We start from the raw sequence: 13,557 nt of genomic DNA, 5'->3' as shown, positions 1-13,557 counted from the left end.
CCTCCAAATGTTATTTTATGCACTTCCCGTGGAGGAGAAACACTTTTTAAGGCCGCAGAGTGAGTAAATTGGCCATTTTCATTCACTTTTACCCATTCCTCAAATCTCGTGTTTAAGGCCCCTGGAAGCATGAAAATCACTTTAAACATCTCATTTTATCTTTATAAGTGATTTTCCACGTACAAATGTGAATTGTAGTTCAAAGAGGCAACATTTGAAAACGGACAATTTTTTACGCTTCTGAAGCATGTCGTAAGGGGGGGTGGTTATCTCTTTCGTCAAAAATCGGGCGTTTTCGCTTGAACAATAAAGGCCTACAAATGTTGTTTAGTTCACTTCCCGTGGAGGAGAAACACTTTTTAAGGCCGCAGAGTGAGTAAATTGGCCATTTTCATTCACTTTTACCCATTTCTCAAATCTTGTGTTTAGGGCCCCTGGAAGCTTGAAAATCACTTTAAACATCTCATTTTACCTCTAAAAGTGATTATCCACGTACAATGTTAATTGTAGTTCAAAGACTCAACATTTGAAAATGAACCATTTTTTTAGTTTCAGAAGCATGTCGTAAGGGGGGGTGGTTATCTCTTTCGTCAAAAAAATTGTGTTTTCGCTTGAACAATAAAGGCCTACAAATGTTATTTAATTCACTTCCCGTGGAGGAGAAACACTTTTTAAGGACTCAGAATGAGTAAATTGGCCATTTTCATTCACTTTTACATATTTCTCAAATCTTGTGTTTAAGGCCCCTGGAAGCATGAAAATCACTTTAAACATCTAATTTTATCTTTAAAAGTGATTTTTCACGTACAAATGTGAATTGTAGTTCAAAGAGGCAACATTTGAAAACGGACCATTTTTTTAGTTTGTGAAGCATGTCGTAAGGGGGGGTGGTTATCTCTTTCATCAAAAATCGGACGTTTTTGATTTAACAATAAAGGCCTACAAATGTTATTTAATGCACTTTCTGGGGTGGAGAAAAAAAATTTAAGGCCTCAGAGTGAATAAATTGGCCATTTTCATTCACATTTACCCATTCCTTAAGGCTTGTGTTTATGGCCCCTGGAAGCTTGAAAATCACTTTAAACATCTCATTTTATCTCTAAAAGTGATTATCCACGTACAAATGTGAATTGTCGTTTAAAGACGCAACATTGGAAAATGGACCATTTTTTTCGTTTCTGAAGCATGTCGTAAGGGGGGGTGGTTATCTCTTTCGTCAAAAATCGGGCGTTTTCGCTTGAACAATAAAGGCCTACAAATGTTATTAAATTCACTTCCCGTGGAGGAGAAACACTTTTTAAGGCCGCAGAGTGAGTAAATTGGCCATATTCATTCACTTTTACCCATTCCTCAAATCTTGTGTTTAAGGCCCCTGGAAGCATGAAAATCACTTTAAACATCTCATTTTATCTTTAAAAGTGATTTTCCACGTACAAATGTGAATTGTAGTTCAAAGAGGCAACATTTGAAAACAGACCATTTTTTTAGTTTCTGAAGCATGTCGTAAGGGGGGGTGGTTATCTCTTTCATCAAAAATCGGACGTTTTTGATTGAACAATAAAGGCCTCCAAATGTTATTTTATTCACTTCCCGTGAAGGAGAAACACTTTTTAAGGCCGCAGAGTGAGTAAATTGGCCATTTTCATTCACTTTTACCCATTCCTCAAATCTCGTGTTTAAGGCCCCTGGAAGCATGAAAATCACTTTAAACATCTCATTTTATCTTTAAAAGTGATTTTCCACGTACAAATGTGAATTGTAGTTCAAAGAGGCAACATTTGAAAACGGACCATTTTTACGTTTCTGAAGCATGTCATAAGGGGGGGTGGTTATCTCTTCGTCAAAAATCGGGCGTTTTCGCTTGAACAATAAAGGCCTACAAATGTTATTTAGTTCACTTCCCATGGAGGAGAAACACTTTTTAAGGCCGCAGAGTGAGTAAATTGGCCATATTCATTCACCTTTACCCATTCCTCAAATCTTGTGTTTAAGGCCCCTGGAAGCATGAAAATCACTTTAAACATCTCATTTTATCTTTAAAAGTGATTTTCCACGTACAAATGTGAATTGTAGTTCAAAGAGGCAACATTTGAAAACAGACCATTTTTTTAGTTTCTGAAGCATGTCGTAAGGGGGGGTGGTTATCTCTTTCATCAAAAATCAGACGTTTTTGATTGAACAATAAAGGCCTACAAATGTTATTTAATTTACTTTCTGGGGTGGAGAAACATTTTTTAAGGCCTCAGAGTGAATAAATTGACCATTTTCATTCACATTTACCCATACCTTAAGGCTTGTGTTTAGGGCCCCTGGAAGCTTGAAAATCACTTTAAACATCTAATTTTATCTCTTAAAGTGATTATCCACGTACAAATGTGAATTGTCGTTTAAAGACGCAACATTGGAAAATGGACCATTTTTTTCGTTTCTGAAGCATGTCGTAAGGGGGGGTGGTTATCTCTTTCACCAAAAAAAAGGCGTTTTTGATTGAACAATAAAGGCCTCCAAATGTTATTTTATTCACTTCCCGTGGAGGAGAAACACTTTTTAAGGCCGCAGAGTGAGTAAATTGGCCATTTTCATTCACTTTTACCCATTCCTCAAATCTCGTGTTTAAGTCCCCTGGAAGCATGAAAATCACTTTAAACATCTCATTTTATCTTTAAAAGTGATTTTCCACGTACAAATGTGAATTGTAGTTCAAAGAGGCAACATTTGAAAATGCACCATTTTTTTCGTTTCTGAAGCATGTCGTAAGGGGGGGTGGTTATCTCTTTCACCAAAAAACAGGCGTTTTTGATTGAACAATAAAGGCCTCCAAATGTTATTTAATTCACTTCCCGTGGAGGAGAAACACTTTTTAAGGCTGCAGAGTGAGTAAATTGGCCATTTTCATTCACTTTTACCCATTTCTCAAATCTTGTGTTTAAGGCCCCTGGAAGCATGAAAATCACTTTAAACATCTCATTTTATCTTTAAAAGTGATTTTCCACGTACAAATGTGAATTGTAGTTCAAAGAGGCAACATTTGAAAACAGACCATTTTTTTAGTTTCTGAAGCATGTCGTAAGGGGGGATGGTTATCTCTTTCATCAAAAATCGGACGTTTTTAATTGAACAATAAAGGCCTACAAATGTTATTTAATTCACTTTCTGGGGTGGAGAAAAACTTTTTAAGGCCTCAGAGTGAATAAATTCGCCATTTCCATTCAAATTTACCCATTCCTCAAATCTTGTGTTTAGGTCCCCTGGAAGCTTGAAAATCACTTTAAACATCTAATTTTATCTCTAAAAGTGATTATCCCCGTACAAATGTGAATTGTCGTTTAAAGACGCAACATTTGAAAATGGACCATTTTTTTCGTTTCTGAAGCATGTCGTAAGGGGGGGTGGTTATCTCTTTCACCAAAAAAAAGGTGTTTTTGATTGAACAATAAAGGCCTCCAAATGTTATTTTATTCACTTCCCGTGGAGGAGAAACACTTTTTAAGGCCGCAGAGTGAGTAAATTGGCCATTTTCATTCACTTTTACCCATTCCTCAAATCTCGTGTTTAAGGCCCCTGGAAGCATGAAAATCACTTTAAACATCGCATTTTATCTTTAAAAGTGATTTTCCACGTACAAATGTGAATTGTAGTTCAAATAGGCAACATTTGAAAACGGACCATTTTTTACGTTTCTGAAGCATGTCGTAGGGGGGTGGTTAACTCTTTCGTCAAAAATCGGGCGTTTTCCCTTGAACAATAAAGGCCTACAAATGTTATTTAGTTCACTTCCCGTGGAGGAGAAACACTTTTTAAGGCCGCAGACTGAGTAAATTGGCCATATTCATTCACTTTTACCCATTCCTCAAATCTTGTGTTTAAGGCCCCTGGAAGCATGAAAATCACTTTAAACATCTCATGTTATCTTTAAAATAGATTTTCCACGTACAAATGTGAATTGTAGTTCACAGAGGCAACATTTGAAAATGCACCATTTTTTTCGTTTCTGAAGCATGTCGTAAGGGGGGGTGGTTATCTCTTTCGCCAAAAAACAGGCGTTTTTGATTGAACAATAAAGGCCTCAAAATGGTATTTAATTCACTTCCCGTGGAGGAGAAACACTTTTTAAGGCCGCAGAGTGAGTAAATTGGCCATTTTCATTCACTTTTACCCATTTCTCAAATCTTGTGTTTAGGGCCCCTGGAAGCTTGAAAATCACTTTAAACATCTCATTTTATCTCTAAAAGTGATTTTCCAGGTACAAATGTGAATTGTAGTTCAAAGAGGCAACATTTGAAAACGGACCATTTTTTACGTTTCTGAAGCATGTCGTAAGGGGGGGTGGTTATCTCTTTCGTCAAAAAAATTGTGTTTTCGCTTGAACAATAAAGGCCTACAAATGTTATTTAATTCACTTCCCGTGGAGGAGAAACACTTTTTAAGGACTCAGAATGAGTAAATTGGCCATTTTCATTCACTTTTACATATTTCTCAAATCTTGTGTTTAAGGCCCCTGGAAGCATGAAAATCACTTTAAACATCTAATTTTATCTTTAAAAGTGATTTTCCACGTACAAATGTGAATTGTAGTTCAAAGAGGCAACATTTGAAAACGGACCATTTTTTACGTTTCTGAAGCATGTCGTAAGGGGGGGTGGTTATCTCTTTCATAAAAAATCGGACGTTTTTGATTGAACAATAAAGGCCTACAAATGTTATTTAATTCACTTTCTGGGGTGGAGAAAAAATTTTTAAGGCCTCAGAGTGAATAAATTGGCCATTTTCATTCACATTTACACATTCCTTAAGGATTGTGTTTAGGGCCCCTGGAAGCTTGAAAATCACTTTAAACATCTAATTTTATCTCTAAAAGTGATTATCCACGTACAAATGTGAATTGTCGTTTAAAGACGCAACATTGGAAAATGGACCATTTTTATCGTTTCTGAAGCATGTCGTAAGGGGGGGTGGTTATCTCTTTCACCAAAAAAAAGGCGTTTTTGATTGAACAATAAAGGCCTCCAAATGTTATTTTATTCACTTCCCGTGGAGGAGATTGACTTTTTAAGGCCGCAGAGTGAGTAAATTGGCCATTTTCATTTACTTTTACCCATTCCTCAAATCTCGTGTTTAAGGCCCCTGGAAGCATGAAAATCACTTTAAACATCTCATTTTATCTTTAAAAGTGATTTTCCACGTACAAATGTGAATTGTAGTTCAAAGAGGCAACATTTGAAAATGCACCATTTTTTTCGTTTCTGAAGCATGTCGTAAGGGGGGGTGGTTATCTCTTTCACCAAAAAACAGGCGTTTTTGATTGAACAATAAAGGCCTCCAAATGTTATTTAATTCACTTCCCGTGGAGGAGAAACACTTTTTAAGGCTGCAGAGTGAGTAAATTGGCCATTTTCATTCACTTTTACCCATTTCTCAAATCTTGTGTTTAAGGCCCCTGGAAGCATGAAAATCACTTTAAACATCTCATTTTATCTTTAAAAGTGATTTTCCACGTACAAATGTGAATTGTAGTTCAAAGAGGCAACATTTGAAAACAGACCATTTTTTTTTTTTCTGAAGCATGTCGTAAGGGGGGATGGTTATCTCTTTCATCAAAAATCGGACGTTTTTAATTGAACAATAAAGGCCTACAAATGTTATTTAATTCACTTTCTGGGGTGGAGAAAAACTTTTTAAGGCCTCAGAGTGAATAAATTCGCCATTTCCATTCAAATTTACCCATTCCTCAAATCTTGTGTTTAGGTCCCCTGGAAGCTTGAAAATCACTTTAAACATCTAATTTTATCTCTAAAAGTGATTATCCCCGTACAAATGTGAATTGTCGTTTAAAGACGCAACATTTGAAAATGGACCATTTTTTTCGTTTCTGAAGCATGTCGTAAGGGGGGGTGGTTATCTCTTTCACCAAAAAAAAGGTGTTTTTGATTGAACAATAAAGGCCTCCAAATGTTATTTTATTCACTTCCCGTGGAGGAGAAACACTTTTTAAGGCCGCAGAGTGAGTAAATTGGCCATTTTCATTCACTTTTACCCATTCCTCAAATCTCGTGTTTAAGGCCCCTGGAAGCATGAAAATCACTTTAAACATCTCATTTTATCTTTAAAAGTGATTTTCCACGTACAAATGTGAATTGTAGTTCAAAGAGGCAACATTTGAAAACGGACCATTTTTTACGTTTCTGAAGCATGTCGTAGGGGGGGTGGTTAACACTTTCGTCAAAAATCGGGCGTTTTCCCTTGAACAATAAAGGCCTACAAATGGTTTTTAGTTCACTTCCCGTGGAGGAGAAACACTTTTTAAGGCCGCAGACTGAGTAAATTGGCCATATTCATTCACTTTTACCCATTCCTCAAATCTTGTGTTTAAGGCCCCTGGAAGCATGAAAATCACTTTAAACATCTCATGTTATCTTTAAAAGTGATTTTCCACGTACAAATGTGAATTGTAGTTCAAAGAGGCAACATTTGAAAATGCACCATTTTTTTCGTTTCTGAAGCATGTCGTAAGGGGGGGTGGTTATCTCTTTCACCAAAAAACAGGCGTTTTTGATTGAACAATAAAGGCCTCCAAATGGTATTTAATTCACTTCCCGTGGAGGAGAAACACTTTTTAAGGCCGCAGAGTGAGTAAATTGGCCATTTTCATTCACTTTTACCCATTTCTCAAATCTTGTGTTTAAGGCCCCTGGAAGCATGAAAATCACTTTAAACATCTCATTTTATCTTTAAAAGTGATTTTCCACGTACAAATGTGAATTGTAGTTCAAAGAGGCAACATTTGAAAACAGACCATTTTTTTAGTTTCTGAAGCATGTCGTAAGGGGGGGTGGTTATCTCTTTCATCAAAAATCGGACGTTTTTGATTGAACAATAAAGGCCTACAAATGTTATTTAATTCACTTTCTGGGGTGGAGAAAAACTTTTTAAGGCCTCAGAGTGAATAAATTGGCCATTTTCATTCACATTTACCCATTCCTCAAATCTTGTGTTTAGGGCCCCTGGAAGCTTGAAAATCACTTTAAACATCTCATTTTATCTTTAAAAGTGATTTTCCACGTACAAATGTGAATTGTTGTTCAAAGAGGCAACATTTGAAAACAGACCATTTTTTTAGTTTCTGAAGCATGTGGTAAGGGGGGGTGGTTATCTCTTTCATCAAAAATCGGACGTTTTTGATTGAACAATAAAGGCCTCCAAATGTTATTTTATGCACTTCCCGTGGAGGAGAAACACTTTTTAAGGCCGCAGAGTGAGTAAATTGGCCATTTTCATTCACTTTTACCCATTCCTCAAATCTCGTGTTTAAGGCCCCTGGAAGCATGAAAATCACTTTAAACATCTCATTTTATCTTTATAAGTGATTTTCCACGTACAAATGTGAATTGTAGTTCAAAGAGGCAACATTTGAAAACGGACAATTTTTTACGCTTCTGAAGCATGTCGTAAGGGGGGGTGGTTATCTCTTTCGTCAAAAATCGGGCGTTTTCGCTTGAACAATAAAGGCCTACAAATGTTGTTTAGTTCACTTCCCGTGGAGGAGAAACACTTTTTAAGGCCGCAGAGTGAGTAAATTGGGCATTTTCATTCACTTTTACCCATTTCTCAAATCTTGTGTTTAGGGCCCCTGGAAGCTTGAAAATCACTTTAAACATCTCATTTTACCTCTAAAAGTGATTATCTACGTACAATGTTAATTGTAGTTCAAAGACTCAACATTTGAAAATGAACCATTTTTTTAGTTTCAGAAGCATGTCGTAAGGGGGGGTGGTTATCTCTTTCATCAAAAAAATTGTGTTTTCGCTTGAACAATAAAGGCCTACAAATGTTATTTAATTCACTTCCCGTGGAGGAGAAACACTTTTTAAGGACTCAGAATGAGTAAATTGGCCATCTTCATTCACTTTTACATATTTCTCAAATCTTGTGTTTAAGGCCCCTGGAAGCATGAAAATCACTTTAAACATCTAATTTTATCTTTAAAAGTGATTTTCCACGTACAAATGTGAATTGTAGTTCAAAGAGGCAACATTTGAAAACGGACCATTTTTTACGTTTCTGAAGCATGTCGTAAGAGGGGGTGGTTATCTCTTTCATCAAAAATCGGACATTTTTGATTGAACAATAAAGGCCTCCAAATGTTATTTTATTCACTTCCCGTGGAGGAGAAACACTTTTTAAGGCCGCAGAGTGAGTAAATTGGCCATTTTCATTCACTTTTACCCATTCCTCAAATCTCGTGTTTAAGGCCCCTGGAAGCATGAAAATCACTTTAAACATCTCATTTTATCTTTAAAAGTGATTTTCCACGTACAAATGTGAATTGTAGTTCAAAGAGGCAACATTTGAAAACAGACCATTTTTTTAGTTTCTGAAGCATGTCGTAAGGGGGGGTGGTTATCTCTTTCATCAAAAATCGGACGTTTTTAATTGAACAATAAAGGCCTACAAATGTTATTTAATTCACTTTCTGGGGTGGAGAAAAACTTTTTAAGGCCTCAGAGTGAATAAATTGGCCATTTCCATTCAAATTTACCCATTCCTCAAATCTTGTGTTTAGGGCCCCTGGAAGCTTGAAAATCACTTTAAACATCTAATTTTATCTCTAAAAGTGATTATCCACGTTCAAATGTGAATTGTCGTTTAAAGACGCAACATTTGAAAATGGACCATTTTTTTCGTTTCTGAAGCATGTCGTAAGGGGGGGTGGTTATCTCTTTCACCAAAAAAAAGGTGTTTTTGATTGAACAATAAAGGCCTCCAAATGTTATTTTATTCACTTCCCGTGGAGGAGAAACACTTTTTAATGCCGCAGAGTGAGTAAATTGGCCATTTTCATTCACTTTTACCCATTCCTCAAATCTCGTGTTTAAGGCCCCTGGAAGCATGAAAATCACTTTAAACATCGCATTTTATCTTTAAAAGTGATTTTCCATGTACAAATGTGAATTGTAGTTCAAAGAGGCAACATTTGAAAACGGACCTTTTTTTTACGTTTCTGAAGCATGTCGTAGGGGGGGTGGTTAACTCTTTCGTCAAAAATCGGGCGTTTTCCCTTGAACAATAAAGGCCTACAAATGTTATTTAGTTCACTTCCCGTGGAGGAGAAACACTTTTTAAGGCCGCAGATTGAGTAAATTGGCCATATTCATTCACTTTTACCCATTCCTCAAATCTTGTGTTTAAGGCCCCTGGAAGCATGAAAATCACTTTAAACATCTCATGTTATCTTTAAAAGTGATTTTCCACGTACAAATGTGAATTGTAGTTCAAAGAGGCAACATTTGAAAATGCACCATTTTTTTCGTTTCTGAAGCATGTCGTAAGGGGGGGTGGTTATCTCTTTCACCAAAAAACAGGCGTTTTTGATTGAACAATAAAGGCCTCCAAATGGTATTTAATTCACTTCCCGTGGAGGAGAAACACTTTTTAAGGCCGCAGAGTGAGTAAATTGGCCATTTTCATTCAATTTTACCCATTTCTCAAATCTTGTGTTTAAGGCCCCTGGAAGCATGAAAATCACTTTAAACATCTCATTTTATCTTTAAAAGTGATTTTCCACGTACAAATGTGAATTGTAGTTCAAAGAGGCAACATTTGAAAACAGACAATTTTTTTAGTTTCTGAAGCATGTCGTAAGGGGGGGTGGTTATCTCTTTCATCAAAAATCGGACGTTTTTGATTGAACAATAAAGGCCTCCAAATGTTATTTTATTCACTTCCCGTGGAGGAGAAACACTTTTTAAGGCCGCAGATTGAGTAAATTGGCCATATTCATTCACTTTTACCCATTCCTCAAATCTTGTGTTTAAGGCCCCTGGAAGCATGAAAATCACTTTAAACATCTCATGTTATCTTTAAAAGTGATTTTCCACGTACAAATGTGAATTGTAGTTCAAAGAGGCAACATTTGAAAATGCACCATTTTTTTCGTTTCTGAAGCATGTCGTAAGGGGGGGTGATTATCTCTTTCACCAAAAAACAGGCGTTTTTGATTGAACAATAAAGGCCTCCAAATGGTATTTAATTCACTTCCCGTGGAGGAGAAACACTTTTTAAGGCCGCAGAGTGAGTAAATTGGCCATTTTCATTCAATTTTACCCATTTCTCAAATCTTGTGTTTAAGGCCCCCCTGGAAGCATGAAAATCACTTTAAACATCTCATTTTATCTTTAAAAGTGATTTTCCACGTACAAATGTGAATTGTAGTTCAAAGAGGCAACATTTGAAAACAGACCATTTTTTTAGTTTCTGAAGCATGTCGTAAGGGGGGTGGTTATCTCTTTCATCAAAAATCGGACATTTTTGATTGAACAATAAAGGCCTACAAATGTTATTTAATTCACTTTCTGGGGTGGAGAAAAACTTTTTAAGGCCTCAGAGTGAATAAATTGGCCATTTTCATTCACATTTACCCATTCCTCAAATCTTGTGTTTAGGGCCCCTGGAAGCTTGAAAATCACTTTAAACATCTCATTTTATCTTTAAAAGTGATTTTCCACGTACAAATGTGAATTGTTGTTCAAAGAGGCAACATTTGAAAACAGACCATTTTTTTAGTTTCTGAAGCATGTGGTAAGGGGGTGTGGTTATCTCTTTCATCAAAAATCGGACGTTTTTGATTGAACAATAAAGGCCTCCAAATGTTATTTTATGCACTTCCCGTGGAGGAGAAACACTTTTTAAGGCCGCAGAGTGAGTAAATTGGCCATTTTCATTCACTTTTACCCATTCCTCAAATCTCGTGTTTAAGGCCCCTGGAAGCATGAAAATCACTTTAAACATCTCATTTTATCTTTATAAGTGATTTTCCACGTACAAATGTGAATTGTAGTTCAAAGAGGCAACATTTGAAAACGGACAATTTTTTACGCTTCTGAAGCATGTCGTAAGGGGGGGTGGTTATCTCTTTCGTCAAAAATCGGGCGTTTTCGCTTGAACAATAAAGGCCTACAAATGTTGTTTAGTTCACTTCCCGTGGAGGAGAAACACTTTTTAAGGCCGCAGAGTGAGTAAATTGGCCATTTTCATTCACTTTTACCCATTTCTCAAATCTTGTGTTTAGGGCCCCTGGAAGCTTGAAAATCACTTTAAACATCTCATTTTACCTCTAAAAGTGATTATCCACGTACAATGTTAATTGTAGTTCAAAGACTCAACATTTGAAAATGAACCATTTTTTTAGTTTCAGAAGCATGTCGTAAGGGGGGGTGGTTATCTCTTTCGTCAAAAAAATTGTGTTTTCGCTTGAACAATAAAGGCCTACAAATGTTATTTAATTCACTTCCCGTGGAGGAGAAACACTTTTTAAGGACTCAGAATGAGTAAATTGGCCATTTTCATTCACTTTTACATATTTCTCAAATCTTGTGTTTAAGGCCCCTGGAAGCATGAAAATCACTTTAAACATCTAATTTTATCTTTAAAAGTGATTTTTCACGTACAAATGTGAATTGTAGTTCAAAGAGGCAACATTTGAAAACGGACCATTTTTTACGTTTCTGAAGCATGTCGTAAGGGGGGGTGGTTATCTCTTTCATCAAAAATCGGACATTTTTGATTGAACAATAAAGGCCTCCAAATGTTATTTTATTCACTTCCCGTGGAGGAGAAACACTTTTTAAGGCCGCAGAGTGAGTAAATTGGCCATTTTCATTCACTTTTACCCATTCCTCAAATCTCGTGTTTAAGGCCCCTGGAAGCATGAAAATCACTTTAAACATCTCATTTTATCTTTAAAAGTGATTTTCCACGTACAAATGTGAATTGTAGTTCAAAGAGGCAACATTTGAAAACAGACCATTTTTTTTGTTTCTGAAGCATGTCGTAAGGGGGGGTTGTTATCTCTTTGGTCAAAAATCGTGCGTTTTCTCTTGAATAATAAAGGCCTACAAATGTTATTTAGTTCACTTCCCGTGGAGGAGAAACACTTTTTAAGGCCGCAGAGTGAGTAAATTGGCCATATTCATTCACTTTTACCCATTCCTCAAATCTTGTGTTTAAGGCCCCTGGAAGCATGAAAATCACTTTAAACATCTAATTTTATCTTTAAAAGTGATTTTCCACGTACAAATGTGAATTGTAGTTCAAAGAGGCAACATTTGAAAACGGACCATTTTTTACGTTTCTGAAGCATGTCGTAAGGGGGGGTGGTTATCTCTTTCATAAAAAATCGGACGTTTTTGATTGAACAATAAAGGCCTACAAATGTTATTTAATTCACTTTCTGGGGTGGAGAAAATTTTTTTAAGGCCTCAGAGTGAATAAATTGGCCATTTTCATTCACATTTACACATTCCTTAAGGATTGTGTTTAGGGCCCCTGGAAGCTTGAAAATCACTTTAAACATCTAATTTTATCTCTAAAAGTGATTATCCACGTACAAATGTGAATTGTCGTTTAAAGACGCAACATTGGAAAATGGACCATTTTTATCGTTTCTGAAGCATGTCGTAAGGGGGGGTGGTTATCTCTTTCACCAAAAAAAAGGCGTTTTTGATTGAACAATAAAGGCCTCCAAATGTTATTTTATTCACTTCCCGTGGAGGAGATTGACTTTTTAAGGCCGCAGAGTGAGTAAATTGGCCATTTTCATTTACTTTTACCCATTCCTCAAATCTCGTGTTTAAGGCCCCTGGAAGCATGAAAATCACTTTAAACATCTCATTTTATCTTTAAAAGTGATTTTCCGGCAAGGCCATGGGCCCCAATGGTATCCCCATTGAGCTATACAAGTTACGCCCGGACGTGTTGGCGCCCCACCTGCGTGCGATGTTCCTGGCGGCCCACTCGCGGGGCTCCCTCCCGCCGGACCAGCGTCTGGCCACAATTGTGGTGATCCACAAGGAGGGGAAGCCCCGTGAGCGGGTCACGTCCTATAGGCCGATCTCGCTCTTGAACGCGGAACCCAAAATCCTCGCCAAGGTGCTGGCCAACCGGTTGGTTGGCGTGGTGGGCGACTTCGTCCACCAAGACCAATCGGGCTTTATACCACACCGCAACACGGCGCTTAATCTGCGGCGCTTACACGGAGTGCTCGCGCGTGCCCCATTTGTGCGGGAGCCGGCCATCTTGGCGTCCCTGGATGCCACCATGGCGTTCGACACGCTTGAATGGCCGTATATCTGGGCGATGCTGGCTAAGTTTGGGTTTGGCCCCGGTTTCATCAGCTGGGTCAAATTGCTATATTCGGGCCCGCTGGCGCAGGTGGTGGTGAATGGGCGAGTATCGGCCCCATTCGCGCTGGGGCGGGGCACGCGGCAGGGTTGCCCCCTGTCGCCTCTCCTGTTCGCCCTGGCCCTGGAGCCCCTGGCGGAGTGGCTGCGGTGGCACCCCTCTATCCGTGGCCTCCGCTGGACCCCCGAGCATGAGGACCATGTGTCCCTCTATGCGGACGATATCCTTTTGTATCTCGCCTCCCCGCGCAAATCACTGATCGTCCTAGTTGATGTCTTGCGCTCCTTCGGTCGCAACTCGGGCCTGGTCATCAACTGGGCGAAATCCTGTATCTATGTGATTTCCGGGGAGGCTCCGGTCCTCCCACGGGACTGTCCTATC

The sequence above is a fragment of the Triturus cristatus genome, chromosome 7 (genome assembly GCF_964204655.1).
Source record: "Triturus cristatus chromosome 7, aTriCri1.1, whole genome shotgun sequence".
Taxonomy (NCBI): Eukaryota; Metazoa; Chordata; class Amphibia; order Caudata; family Salamandridae; genus Triturus; species Triturus cristatus.
Note: the sequence above shows the minus strand (reverse complement) of the source record.